Genomic DNA, 13720 nt, shown 5'->3' with positions numbered 1-13720 from the left:
TATTCAAACAGTTTAGAGCTTTGGTCATCCAAAAAACTTTAAAAACCAACAAAACATTTTAGATGCTCTGGCATAATTCCTAACGTAGAATTATCTACAGAGGTACAACATCAGACTAGTGTCATTGTCGAGGAACAAAATTCTTGAATTATTTTCCCTGGGACAATGATCAAAGCTTACCTTTTAATGGTGAATAAAAGGTTAGTAGGTCAAAATCAGTCAACTGGCGATTCCACAAAAATAATTTGGCTTCACATAGACACAGTAGGTCTCTCTTAGATCCACAACTTCATTCTCCACTATCATATCCCGAGAGACCGGTAAGAATTGTTTCTGCAATACAAAGACTAGAAGCCTCTACCTCTGCTTCTGTAATACATCCAACTGAAATTGTTTCTGAAATTGATCCCTTTAGACCTGTTCCAATTCCTCCTGAACTGTCAAATCTACCACCAAAAGTGTTAGAACTACTATCTAAAGGAGTTTATTTGCAGTTGTCTCTCCTTGTTTATCACTTAGATTTTATTTCTTCAGTAATTCACACTTACCCATCCACTTCTGTTAGCTTTGAGGAATAATTTTCAGTTTACACAAACAATTTGTTTGATAGTGAAGGAAAGTTTGGTCCTAAAGAAAATAAATTAATAATACAAACACGAAGAAAAATAAAAACTTCCATAAATTCTTCTAGCTTATCTTTATCCCCTACAACTCCCAAAAGTTCATCCCCATCTTCTCAAAGCTCATCCTCATCTTCCTCATCTTCATCTAATCAAATGGATGGTATTCGATCCATCATTTAGGCTCGTTATGCAACGTTATTTCTTCCCAATCAACTAAATAATTTCCCACATGGATATATAAAGAAGTCACCTAGATTCAATGGTGAAACTGGTTTGTTCGTTGAAGATCATCTGGTAACTTTCTTAGAATTTGCTGATAACATGAACATAGAGCATGAAGATGTATACATGATATTGTTTGTTCAATCTCTTGAAGGCAATGTTAGGATTTGATTTAGACAATTGTGAGCTAATTCAATCCCTTCTTGGAATGAATTAGTTGCTATTTTTAAAAACCAATGGGGTGTTAAAAAGGATCCAATTTACTATTTGACCGAATTTGATGACCTAAAAAGAAACCCTAGTGAACCTATGGCTGAATTTATAAAACGATTTAATAAATTTTACAATAAAATTCCTCCAGACTGTAAACCACCTGTGGCTGCTCCAAAGTTAGGTTCTCTAAAGGATTTGATGATGACTTTGTAGTTATCCTTAGAGAAAGAACTTTTGTAACCATATCATACACGTAGACTAATTCTATTAAGGTTGAGGCAAATAGATCAGCCTTAACCAAACTCAAAGCAAAGGACGAAAAAGATGAAAGGAAAATGAAAGATAGGAAAGAAGGAGGTTCTTCTTCTAAAATAAAAACTGAGGATCACAAAATTGTTGAAATCACTTCCTTAAAAATCTATCAACAAACATCAAATAGACCTCAGGCTTAGTAAAAAAGACCTTTCCAACCCCTGATCTTACAAAAACCCAACCCTGGTCAACAAATTCAACCATCATTGATGGTTGATGATCAAAAACCCGAAGAAACTAGACTATTAGTTACTAATGACATAAATTATTTCGATGATCAATCACAACAGAATGTTATAATTCCAGTTTCCAATGATCAAGCTTTAATTCAAAATCAAGAAACTTCACAGGTTTCTAAATATCAAGCCTTCTCAGAGTTTCTAATAGCTTAATTAAACAAAAGGTATGATTTGAGGCCTAGACTAGGCCCTAGTAGGCCAACCAAGAATGTTACAATAAGTGATCCTCCAGTAAAAACTATTGAAACCAAAACAACTCTTATTCAACCATTAACTCAAACCAATGAACATAATACTTTTGAAAAAAAAATTCCAAAATTTTTTGTTGGGCGTGGAATCCCCCCCAAGGCATGTTTTGGGGCTTAAAGCCCAAGTTTTGACTAGTTCCATTGTAAAGACTCTGCGAATTGTGGGTGCGGAGCGTGAAGTCATAATAGAGTCATAGGGTTGTTCACCCTTGTTTTTGTAATGTAATGTCAGTTTGAAAGGTCTACCTATGGTTCGCGGACCATGGGATTGTATAAAAAGAGCGAGGCTCTAAGTGTAGAAGAAAGGGAATCTGATGAAGCATGGATGGATCTAAGGAATCCATAAAGTATTGAGTCGAAGTGTAAGTAATGTCTTTGGGTCGTAGAGAAGGAGAAGGCTCTGCAGCTGAGTGCCAGAGGCCTAATAGTCTGCAGCTGAGTGCACAGACCCCTGTAGTTGAGTGCGCAGGGTAGGTCAAGTCTGTAACCATGGGAAGAATTAATAAAATAGAAGTTTTGCCATATTTCTGTGTATCTTTTCATGGTTTATGTATTATTGGGTATGAATTGCAAGTTTACTGTTTATTTACTGCACAAACTCATATGAATGTGCTGAATAAGTAAATATAATATAAGTCATTTGTTTACACAAAGATAACTAACTGTTATAAGAAGATAAGTAAGATCTCGGGTGTGACATAGGGAAATATTGTAGATCACTGCTCCAGCAGGGTGAAAGCCCCACAACCCCTGGTTAGGGCTATGTGAAGGCGAATATATCAGGGAACAAAGGCGAGGGAAGTGTGCGAAGTAACTTGCATGAAGGGACTCTTAGTTGGACCAAATCAACCCCTCAGACATCTCAAGGGTGCAGAAACTTGGTTCCAACACCCCCCCATACTACTTCAGGCGAGACCTTAGTCCACGGTCTACAGACTTTTGCTGAAAGGGCCAGTAGTACAGGGATTTGTTTGGCTAATTAACTCCGAACCTGGGTCAGGCCCCAACAAGCCAAGAAATGGTTCCATTGTTGGGATTGGAATCTACATGGAGATGTCTGATGTCATATCACTGGAATCCAACTAAAAAAAAAATTGAAGATTGGTTGGATAGGAAGATTCATGAGCTCACAGCACAGGAGAAAAAGAATTTGTGACTTTCATAGGAAAAGTGGTTAGACTGCTATCTATACACAGAAATCCACAAAATTTTCTTTGCATATTTCCCTACTGAGCTGTACGAGTGGATCTGAAGCTAGTATATAGCCAAGGAAGGTGGAAACTTGATATCCTATTGTGTGGACTCCAAAATTGGTGCATAGATTGGAACCATCGAAGGATAATATCATGCGTGCTGTTGATCATTGGCTCGATTGAATTATTGGAGGATTCATTATTGAGTTCGCAGTAGATACTTCAGTTAGCTATAGTGAGGCAGAATGACACTTTCTCAAAGGACCATGAGGTAAGTACGTTAAGCCTTTGAACACTTGGATTAAAATGCTAATGTGTGAAAAGTGAATTATGCGAATACATTGATGCTTGAGGCTACGCAAAGTGGGAGAATTAACAGAAACGAAGGTAGTGTAGAACTAGAAACTAGCCCCTTGATTTTACCTCCGTGAGGGGACATTGAAGAGCTCGCGAAGGTCTCACCAAGAAGTGCGATCAATTTGATAAGGCAGAGGATTCCGCGCATACCACCCCCACCCACACCACTACCAGTTTCACCCTCTTCACCACCATCTTCACCCATACCACCTCCGCCACCACTGCGAGTCATTATGGCAAGCACAATAAAGTTTTCGGTGTTCAAGGGAGTACGAAATGAAGATCCGAACCAGTTTTGGTTCGTGATAAAAGTTTTATGGGAAGCGCAGGGAGTAATGGATGACAATATAAAGAAAGTGACGTTGGTCAGTGCTCTATAGGATCATGCACTGACCTGTTATATTAAGCATTCTAATGACAATTTGAATGCGAGGATCACATACATCCAAATTGTGTTGAAGAGAGGATTTAGCAGACCGAAGTCAGAGGCATAGTCAATCATTAGGGTCAAGGAGATCACGATGCTACCAGGCGAGACTCCTTGGGAGTTGGATTAAAGACTGAAGTGCACAATTCGCGAAGCTAATATGACTTTGATGGATGGACAACACCACGAATGGTTTGTAGCATCACTAACGCCACATTTATGGAACGCACTGTCACAACAGAGGCTAACAACTCAAGATGAGGCCTTGGGGATCGCGATGAGGCTGCATGAAACCCTAATACAGGATCCTACCCTGGGAGTTCAGTAGATCCACGTGCAATTGAAAAACTTTTGCCTTGAGATGTAGAGTCTGAAACAAGACAGGACAGCTCGCCCAGAAGTACGCGATGAGGTATGGTGTGTTAAATGTAGGGGTCATGGTCATGACAAGGACCACTCCCCAGTGTTCGCAAATTACCTTGCGGGAGGAGGACCAATGCCGTTAAGACCGGAGGCCCAAGCGGGACCTAGTGCGATGCCTACATTGTGGTGCATGATTTTTCAAATAGGAGGAAAGCATGCTATGGACAACTGCAATTTTTTGTAGAATTACACGCAGAACTCACAACTATTTTTCTGTAATTTTTGTAGATCAGTAAGACATGATGAGTGCACCCGTAGAAGCTATGAAATGATGATGGATAGGACTCCCACCTATAGCCCCTTGACTAGAATGCAAGGATGGCGCAAACCAAATTTTAGGGGCGCGGATGAGGACGAGGTGGAGGAGGACCTGGATGAGGTCGCAGACATCTGATATGTTACAATTGCAGAGGGCCAAGACATTATGCCCATGATTGTACGAATCTGACATGTCCGTCATGCTTGTATTGTACCTTGTTTGATCATGAGACGTAGGATTGTCCCACACTGATAGCGAGGATGCGCGACAAGAGAGCGCTCCAACCTCCCCCAACTCAGAACCTTCAAATGATGAGGTTTGAGCTACGCGAGGAAGACCCCAACATAAACATTGTGCTCCGAAGTGGAATTACGACAGGGGATGATAAAGGCAAGCAGCGTGAAGATAGTACTTGGGTTCGCAAGGCTCTGACGAGAGAACTAGAGTTTGATTTGGAGCGCGCTAAGTAAATGTTATGCTCTTAACCTGCAAAAAGATACCCGAATATAGAATATGCGAAGAAAGATACCCAGAACATAGAATAGTGAGAGACAACAACAAATATTTTATTATTCAGAAAGCAATGTTCACTGGCCTCTTCGAGGGGGCAACCTCCAATAGAGCAGAGCTCGATACAAAAATAAGACATGATGCTCCTCGCAGGGAGTCTCTATCCTTTATATATGACTCATACATGCAATACCAAGGATCAATACCATGGGTTTTATTAATACCATCTATCTAATACTACGACCCATTTGCAACTAACTGTGGTCCCGTCATTAATTGCGGGTTAACCACTTACAATTATTAATATGGGCTTTATTGACTCTTGACTATGACTCGATCCCATTACATAAATAAGGGGGTTAGGGTGGGACCCTAACATGCCCTCCCCCTTAAGACTAGCCTTGTCCTCAAGGCTGAAGCTGCGGAAACTGCTGAAGAATAGTGGCTGGTTCCCAAGTTGCATCTTCCGGAGAGGTGTCTTTCCACTTGACGAGGACTTCCCTAATCATGTGGCCCCGCAGGTGCCTGTCTCGTGTGTCTAGGACCTATTCAGGTTGGAGCCAGATTGACCCTTCTTCGTCCAATTCAGGTAGACTGGTTTGAATTCTGCAATTTTTCCCAATCACTTTCTTGAGGCATGAGACATGGAAACTGGATGGATTTTTGCAGTAGGTGGCAAAGCCAACTTGTAAGCCACTTCTCGAATGCGCTGAAGTACTTGATATGGTCCATAGAATTTTGGAGATAGTTTCTGACAACCCTTGTCTTTGAGTGATGTTTGCTTATATGGTTGCAGCCTCAAAAAGACCTGATCCCCTTCTTGAAATTGGCGCTCTGAGCGATGCTAGTCTACCTGTTGCTTCATGCGATTTTGAGCTTGATGAAGATTCTCTCTAAGATGGGCGAGCATGGTTGTGCGGTGTTGTAGGAGTTGATCCATTGCTTGTACCTTTGAGCGCCCCTTGATATAAGAAGTAGGGGAAGGAGGGAGTTGACCATATACTGCTTCATAGGGAGTCATTTTGGTGGTGGCATGATAGTTGGTGTTATACCACCATTCAGCCAGAGGTAACCACTGTACCCAAAGATGTTGCTTTTCTGAAGTGAAACACCTAAGGTAGGTTTCCAGACATTTGTTGACGGCTTCAGTTTGACCATCCGTTTGCGATGATAGGAAGTATTGAGTTTTATTTGAGTGCCTTGTAGCCTGAAGAGTTCCTGTCGAAAATTACTGGTGAAGATCGGGTCGCGATCGGACACAATAGAAGTGGGCATGCCATGCAATTTGAAGATCTGATCCATGAAATATTGAGCGACCAAAGTCGGTGTAAACGGGTGGGGTAGGGCGCAAAAATGAGCATACTTCAAAAGTCTGTCCATAACCACCATGATGACTGACTTGTTTCCTAACGTTGGAAAACCTGTAATGAAATCCATAGAAACCTCTGTCCATATTGATGCCGGGATGGGCAACGGTTGTAATGTGCCTGGTGTGTTGACGGTCTCCCCTTTGTGGCATTGACAGACATCGCATTCTGCTACGAAAGTAAGGATGTCCTTTTTCATTCTTGTCCAAAAAAATGATCTTTTGGTGCGAGCATATGTCTTCTGAAAGCCTAAATGTCCTGCAATGGGGGATGAGTGCAATTTTGCCAAAATGCGACTTTTGAGGGTGGATGTTGGTGATATTACGACTCTATCCCTGTAGCGAAGAATATCATCCTGCCACGAGTAGCCCCTGGTGGAATTTGGATCCACCTACAATTGAGAAATGAGTTGGGAGAGCCCGGGATGTGAAAACCATTCCCTACGAGCCTCTTCAATCCATTCTGGAATGGGGAGGGAAATTGCTAGCAGAGTACTTTCCTCCTCAAATTGGCAAGATAATGCATCTGCTACACTATTGTCTTGCCCTTTCTTGTAATGATCTCATAATCATATCCCAGCATTTTTTCGAGCCATTTATTTTGTTGTGGGGAGGATAGGCGTTGCTCCAAAAAATATTTAAGACTGTGATGGTATGTGCGGATTTGGAAATGTCGCCCTAATAAGTAAGGTCGCCAGGTCTCTACTGCATGTAAGATGGCCATCATTTCCTTCTCGTAGGTATATTGGCCCAGATTATTCCCATTTAGTTGTTGGCTTGTGAAGGCCAAAGGTCGCCCTTCCTGCATTAAGACCACCCCAATACCCGTACCCAGAGCATCACATTCAATGACAAAAGATTTGGTGAAGTCAGGTAGTGCTAAGACTGGAGTGGAACACATGGCATTTTTGAGAGTTGTAAATGCCTGTTGTGTGTCCTCATTCTAGAAGAATGAATTTTTCTTCAGGAGTTGAGTGAGGGGCTTTGCTATGCGACCATAGTTGTGGAAAAATTTACGATAATAGCCTGTGAGACCCAAAAATCCTCTCAAGCTCTTCAAGGTCTTAGGTTGAGGCCAATCCTGCATTGCCTAGATCTTTTTGGGGTCCACCTTGACACCTGTACGCCCCACAATGTGGCCCAAATACTCAACTTCTTCCATGCCAAACGAACACTTGGACATCTTGAAAAATAATTTATGCTTGCGGAGCAGTTGCAAGAGTAGATCTACATGCTTAAGATGTGCGGCCCAAGTGCAACTATAGATGAGGATGTCATCGAAGAAGACAAGGACAAATTTCCTGAGATATGGTTTGAGAAGGTGGTTCATAAGGCTCTGAAAAGTAGAGGGGGCATTACAAAGACCGAATGGCATGAGCAGGAACTCATAACGACCTTCATGAGTTCTGAAAGCAGTCTTTGGAATTTCGACTTCCTTCATGCGAATTTGGTGGTAGCCCAAGCGAAGATCCAGCTTAGTGAAGAATTGATCCCCATTGAGTTCATCCAGCAAATCGTCAACCACCGGGATGGGAAATTTATCTTTGACTGTCAACTTATTGAGGGCCCTGAAGTCTGGACACATCCGCCACTCCCCATCTTTCTTGAGCACCATGACCATCGGTGATGAATAAGGACTAATGCTGGGACATATGACACCTGCTTCCAAAAGTTCCTTGATTATTTTTTCTATTTCATTCTTTTGGGTGAACGGATATCTGTATGGGCACACATTTGGGGGTTGGGCCCCTGGAACCGAGGTGATGCTATGATCATGTTCCCCTCTCGAGGGTGGAAGCTCATGAGGCTTGTCAAAGACCGGCAGATGGTTATTTAAAATCTGTTGCATCTCAGGATGAATCGGCAGAGACTTGGTTTCGACTGCCTGGATGGCATTAAATTGAGCTATAACTCCATGATGGCCCTTTTTTAGCAATTTTTCCATCCTATGCGAGCTGATGATAGAGGGAGCTCCCGCCTGGAGTCCACAGAGGGTATGTGTGGAGTTGTTTTGCTTAAAAATCATATATAACTCCTGGAAATCCATTGTGATTGGCCCAAGAGTGCGAAGCCATTCAGAACCGAGGACAATGTCGCACCCTCCCATGTGTATGGAAAACATGTGGTTCTTCAACTGATAATCCCCCATTTGAAGTTTGACATTTTCACAGCGGCCTTCACATTTCATTTTGCCCCCATCCGCAATTTGGACATGGAAGTTAGAAACTGCTCGTACAAAACAATGCATTGCTTCCGCAACTTTTTGATGGATGAAATTATGTGTACTTCCACTATCAATCAAGACTACTACTGGGCGATGTTTAATAAAACCTTTGATTTTGAGAGTTTGAGGTGAAGAAATCCCTGCCAAAGCATGTAGCGAAATAACTGGTTTGTCAGGGACATTGTCCTTTTGGTTGTCCTCTTCTACTGCCTCATGTTCCTCCAGTGGTGGATCTTCCTCCGATGAGCTGTAATCAGTGGCATCAATTTGAAAAAATTTGGGCTCCTTGCATTTATGACCTGGGGAGTATTTTTCATCACAATAGTAACATAATCCTTGCTTTCTTCTTTCGGCCATTTCTGCAAGTGACACCTTTTGAACCTTAAGTGTTTGAGTCATGCTGTGAGCCTGTGGGGGGCGACCCTTAGCGGTGAAATTTGGGCTACTGTACTGGGCTACTAACGCACGTTCCACATTACGAGCTACCTTACAAGCCTCCGTCCATGTGGGAGGGTGGTGCAGTAAGACGTGGGCTTTTATGGCTTCTTTAAGACCATTGATAAAACATTCCATGTAGAACACATCTGAGAGACCCCTAGTGCGGAAGGCTAAGGCTTCAAAGGCTGTAATATATTCATCCACTGTGCCAGTCTGTCGGAGCTTAGTAAGATAAACCAAAAAAGAAGATTCCTGGTGAAAGCGTTCTGTAAGAGCTTTTTTGAAGGAGTTCCAAGTCCTAAAAGGTCCATTGCAACGTTGATGCCATTCCCACCATTGCCACCTTTCATTGTCCAAGTACATGCTCCCCACCATAAGCTCAGTCTCATTATCTAAGATGTTATTTAGATTGAAATACTGCTCCATTTGTGCTATCCATGCTGCCGGGTGAGAACCATCAAATTTATGCATATCCAACTTGGGAGGTCGCGGCCAGGATTTTTGGTGGGGGCCCCCGAGGTGAAGAGAGGCTAGACTCACCCTCACTATGTCCATTGCCAATATACCCCTCCTCATGGGCTTCCTCCTTGCCCGTCGGGATTATGCTCGAGATCATGCTATTTAGTTGGTCAAGCTGAATTTGGAGGGATTGCAAGGATTCTTCAAGTTTGTCCATCCTTTCATTGGCCATAGCTTTAGCTCTAGTTTCTACCATGCACCGACCTGATGTTCTTGAAAATTGGGACCACCTAAATTTTTTTTTCACTGAGAGTTGAATGGTACCACCGTGCTCAGCTCGTCATCTGGATTCTGATGGGCTAGATCACCAATAAGCGCCCCGGGAGATCTCAGACTACAGAGTTTTACTCATGAATACTACAGTCGCCAAATCCTCAAAATGTCAATGCTGCCAAAAGTCCTATGAAAATTATACCCCGGTATAGGAACCCCACACAACTACTCAGATCTGGTGGATCTGAGAGATCTAAATGGCGGATCGGATAGCTCTGGGCGGCGGAACATACTGCTGCTGCGGATCTGATGGATCTAATAGATCGGAATGGCTGGTCTGCTAACTCGGAACTACGAGACTGATGTCTGCTGCTGTTGCACCTCTTTGCGCGCTGATCTGGCAGAGATGATGCGTGATCCCCAGATAGAAAAGGGACTATGGTCTTGAGGAGTGTCAGGTGCTACAGATCACAATATACGTAAGGGTCTGACAGTAGTACTCGGCCCAATGTTTCAGGGCTCTAACTAAGGAGGATCAACCGTACCCTTAGCCATACAACCGGACTACCTTATCGTATGGGCGAGTAATCTCTCTGAGTGTTGTTCTCGGTGTACTGTAGCAGCAAGACGGCCGACGGTTTATCTATGGCGAGGTTGCAGAGGAGCTAAGGGGCTTCCGATATATCCAGAAGGTACTTGGAAGATAGTCCGTACGCGGTTCTTTCTAATGTGCTACTACTCGAAGGGGTACCCACAGGGGTTACAAGGGAGTCCAACAAGCATGACCACCTCTTGTATTTCCTGCGTGCATGCCTCCCCAAATCCGCAGGTTTATGCACTCAACGATAGATCCCGTGGTTTAAAGACGCCAGAACACGTCTCTAGCCAAAAAAAAATTGCTAAGAGATGGAGATCCCACTGGCCCTGGAAAGTGCTCTGATACCACTTGTTATGCTCTTAACCTGCAAAAAGATGCCCAAATACAGAATATGCGAAGAAATATAGCCAGAACATAGAATAGTGAGAGACAATAGCAAATATTTTATTATTCAGAAAGCAATGTTCACTGGCCTCTTCGAGGGGGAAACCTCCAATAGAGCAAAGCTCGATACAAAAATAAGACACGATGCTCCTCACAGGGAGTCTCTATCCTTTATATATGACTCATACATGCAATACCAAGGATCAATACGATGGGTTTTATTAATACCATCTATCTAATACTACGACCCATTTGCAACTAACTGTGGTCCCGTCATTAATTGCGGGTTAACCACTTACAATTATTAATATGGGCTTTATTGACTCTTGACTATGACTCGGTCCCATTACATAAATAAGGGGGTTAGGGTGGGACCCTAACAGTAAACCTTCATGGAAGCTAGGAAGTGCTTCGTTGATGCCTCCACTTTAGGAAGCAAAGACAAATCGGAGCTGGAAATGCACTCCTCAATGCTCACGACGTTCCTAGAAACATGCATGAAGCTTCTGCATGACAGCAAGGCTATAAAGGGATTATAGGAACTCATAAATAGATGCGTTGGGACCACGCCAGGAGAACCGCATGTAGTCCGAGAGATTGGAAAGCATGTGATGAGGACGGGAAGAGAAATGAGATTGACCATGCAGATTGGAGAATATGAGATGGACCAAGTAATTCTGGACCTAGGATCAAACGTGAACATTCTGTTGAAGCAGACATGGGAGCGTATGGTGAGGCCTATGTTGCAATGGTCTCCTATCCAGCTGCGAATGGTGAACCGAAAAAAGATAATACCTGTGGGGATATTGCAGGGAATCAATATAGATATTGAAGGGGCGAGTGCACTAGCAGACTTTGAAGTGATAGAGATTGTTGATGACAACAATCCCTACCCTACACTATTAAGAATCGATTGGGCCACTGACATGAATGAGGTGATAAATCTAAAGAATCGCAAGATGATTTTTGAGAAAAAGAATCTGCGCGTAGTTGTACCTTTGGACCTTGCAGAAGGATCGCGCTACACGGAGCCAGTGCGCGAATATGAAAGCAACAATGATTTAGACTACATCTACAAGATAACCACGCGAGAGTAAGACTGGGTAAATCCCACTGCAGATGGGCGAATCTCATGGGAGCATGAAAGCTCCTGTACGTCGGATTCAGATGAAGAGATAGAGCGATGGCAGAACCGGTTACATGAGGTAACCACGCTGAACTGCAACATGATGAGAAGATCGTTGCACTGCGTATCAACGAAAGTAAGATATCTGCCTACGTATGATGGGTTAAGCGAGGTAGATTCCTTCCTAAACAGGTTCAAAAGAGAAGTGTCGTAACAACAACGTTTCGAGGCTTTGAAATGGGTACTGCAGACTACGCTTGCGAGGTGGTGGGACACGCACCAAGGAAGCTTTGAGGACTGGCACGAAAGTAGGGGAATGATGGCATGCGGTTTGGGAAGCCTCAGATGTGATTAGCCGACAAGATTGGCAGAGAGAATGCTCTGTGCGCGCACCTGTCTAGATGGATACAGGCATATCTTAAAAAACCTGTGCAGATGCACACAAACCTTACATTAAGAGACACGGTCAATAAGCATGCGCGGGCAAGGAAATTGTGTGAATGACCCCTCCAGTTGGAACAATGAGGTATGGAAAGAATGAGTGTGCATAAGGTTATCCACGTAGCAACCTTTAATGAAGTGTGCGAAGCGCTGAACAAGGTATATGATGCACAGTGGACTGATTGGGACCTGCGCGTACCAACAGCTCTGTGGGCTTTTAGGACAATATGCAAGAAACTGAAAGAGCAGATGCCTCCGAGGCTCGAGTATGGAGTGAACACTGTAATCCACATAGAGTATAAAATGCCTAGTCTGTGCATAGCAACACCGGTAGATATGACGGCTCGAGGAGTCTTGGAAGAAGGTATCGCGTAGCTGAACGAAGCAGAATGCTTGGGACCTTAGGAAGAAATCCGACATGGTGATCTTAGGCTCCAAGAACTTATGAAAAAAAGGGTGGAATTAAGGGAGAAAAGCATTATGGTGGAAGCGAAAGTCAAGAAGTGGGAGGACGAAATAAAGAAGGATTTTCTCGATAAGGTAACCAGGGTGATAAAACAGGGTACACAAGATTACGTTGACAGATTTGGGGACTACTGTCGAGAGTTGATCAACCTGATGCCTTGGATTGGATTGCATATTACTAAAGGGATCACCCATGGTGGCATGCTATAGATGATAAAGTGCACAAGGCAGCCAGTAACAATTGAAGGTGGATGTTTTCCAGGAAAAGTGATGGATGACCGGTTGAAACCCTATACAGGTGGAGCGGCCACCTGACTAGTTGTGGGAAGTATAATATTAGTGCTCAAGGTAGTTGAAAGGAAGCATAGGAATATAAACTACTCTGCCCAGGAGCTGCGCGATGTCGAGGCTGCGCACAGGAGAAAAGTGTCACAAGATCTGTGACCATGCAAGAGGGGTTGTGTTGCCACACAGGTCGGCTGAAAAGTGACCGTTGTAATCACTATTCATGATGTGATGCTTGACTTGAGAACAAATGGAGCGAGCAACAAGAATTTAAGACACGCTTTATGGGTACGATTTGGGAAAATATGCCACCAAGGGAGCATTAATGAACCAGATTTGTGGGGAACGGTCGAATTCAAATGCAAAAGGTGCTATAAATTACAAAGGACTGCCCAACAAACAACACTTGGTCATTTTCGAATTGAGCTGTCGTATGCCCTGCGTATTTCGAGCCGAGACGTGTTTGCCCTATGCAGAGCATTGATTGAGCCCCTGATTGAGCAATTGAGAGATTTCTGGATGAGCAAGATGGCAGTGTCTGAAGAAGCTAGGGAAATTGCAGAGATGATCGCCAAAGAAGCCGCGCAGGCATTGACTATAAAATACACCCCTGAAGGTGTCGGAGATTGTTACAT

Source organism: Pinus tabuliformis, chromosome 9, assembly GCF_031772625.1.
Source record: "Pinus tabuliformis cultivar Carrire ecotype Pingquan chromosome 9, CPIR1, whole genome shotgun sequence".
In the NCBI taxonomy this organism is placed as follows: domain Eukaryota; kingdom Viridiplantae; phylum Streptophyta; class Pinopsida; order Pinales; family Pinaceae; genus Pinus; species Pinus tabuliformis.
Note: the sequence above shows the minus strand (reverse complement) of the source record.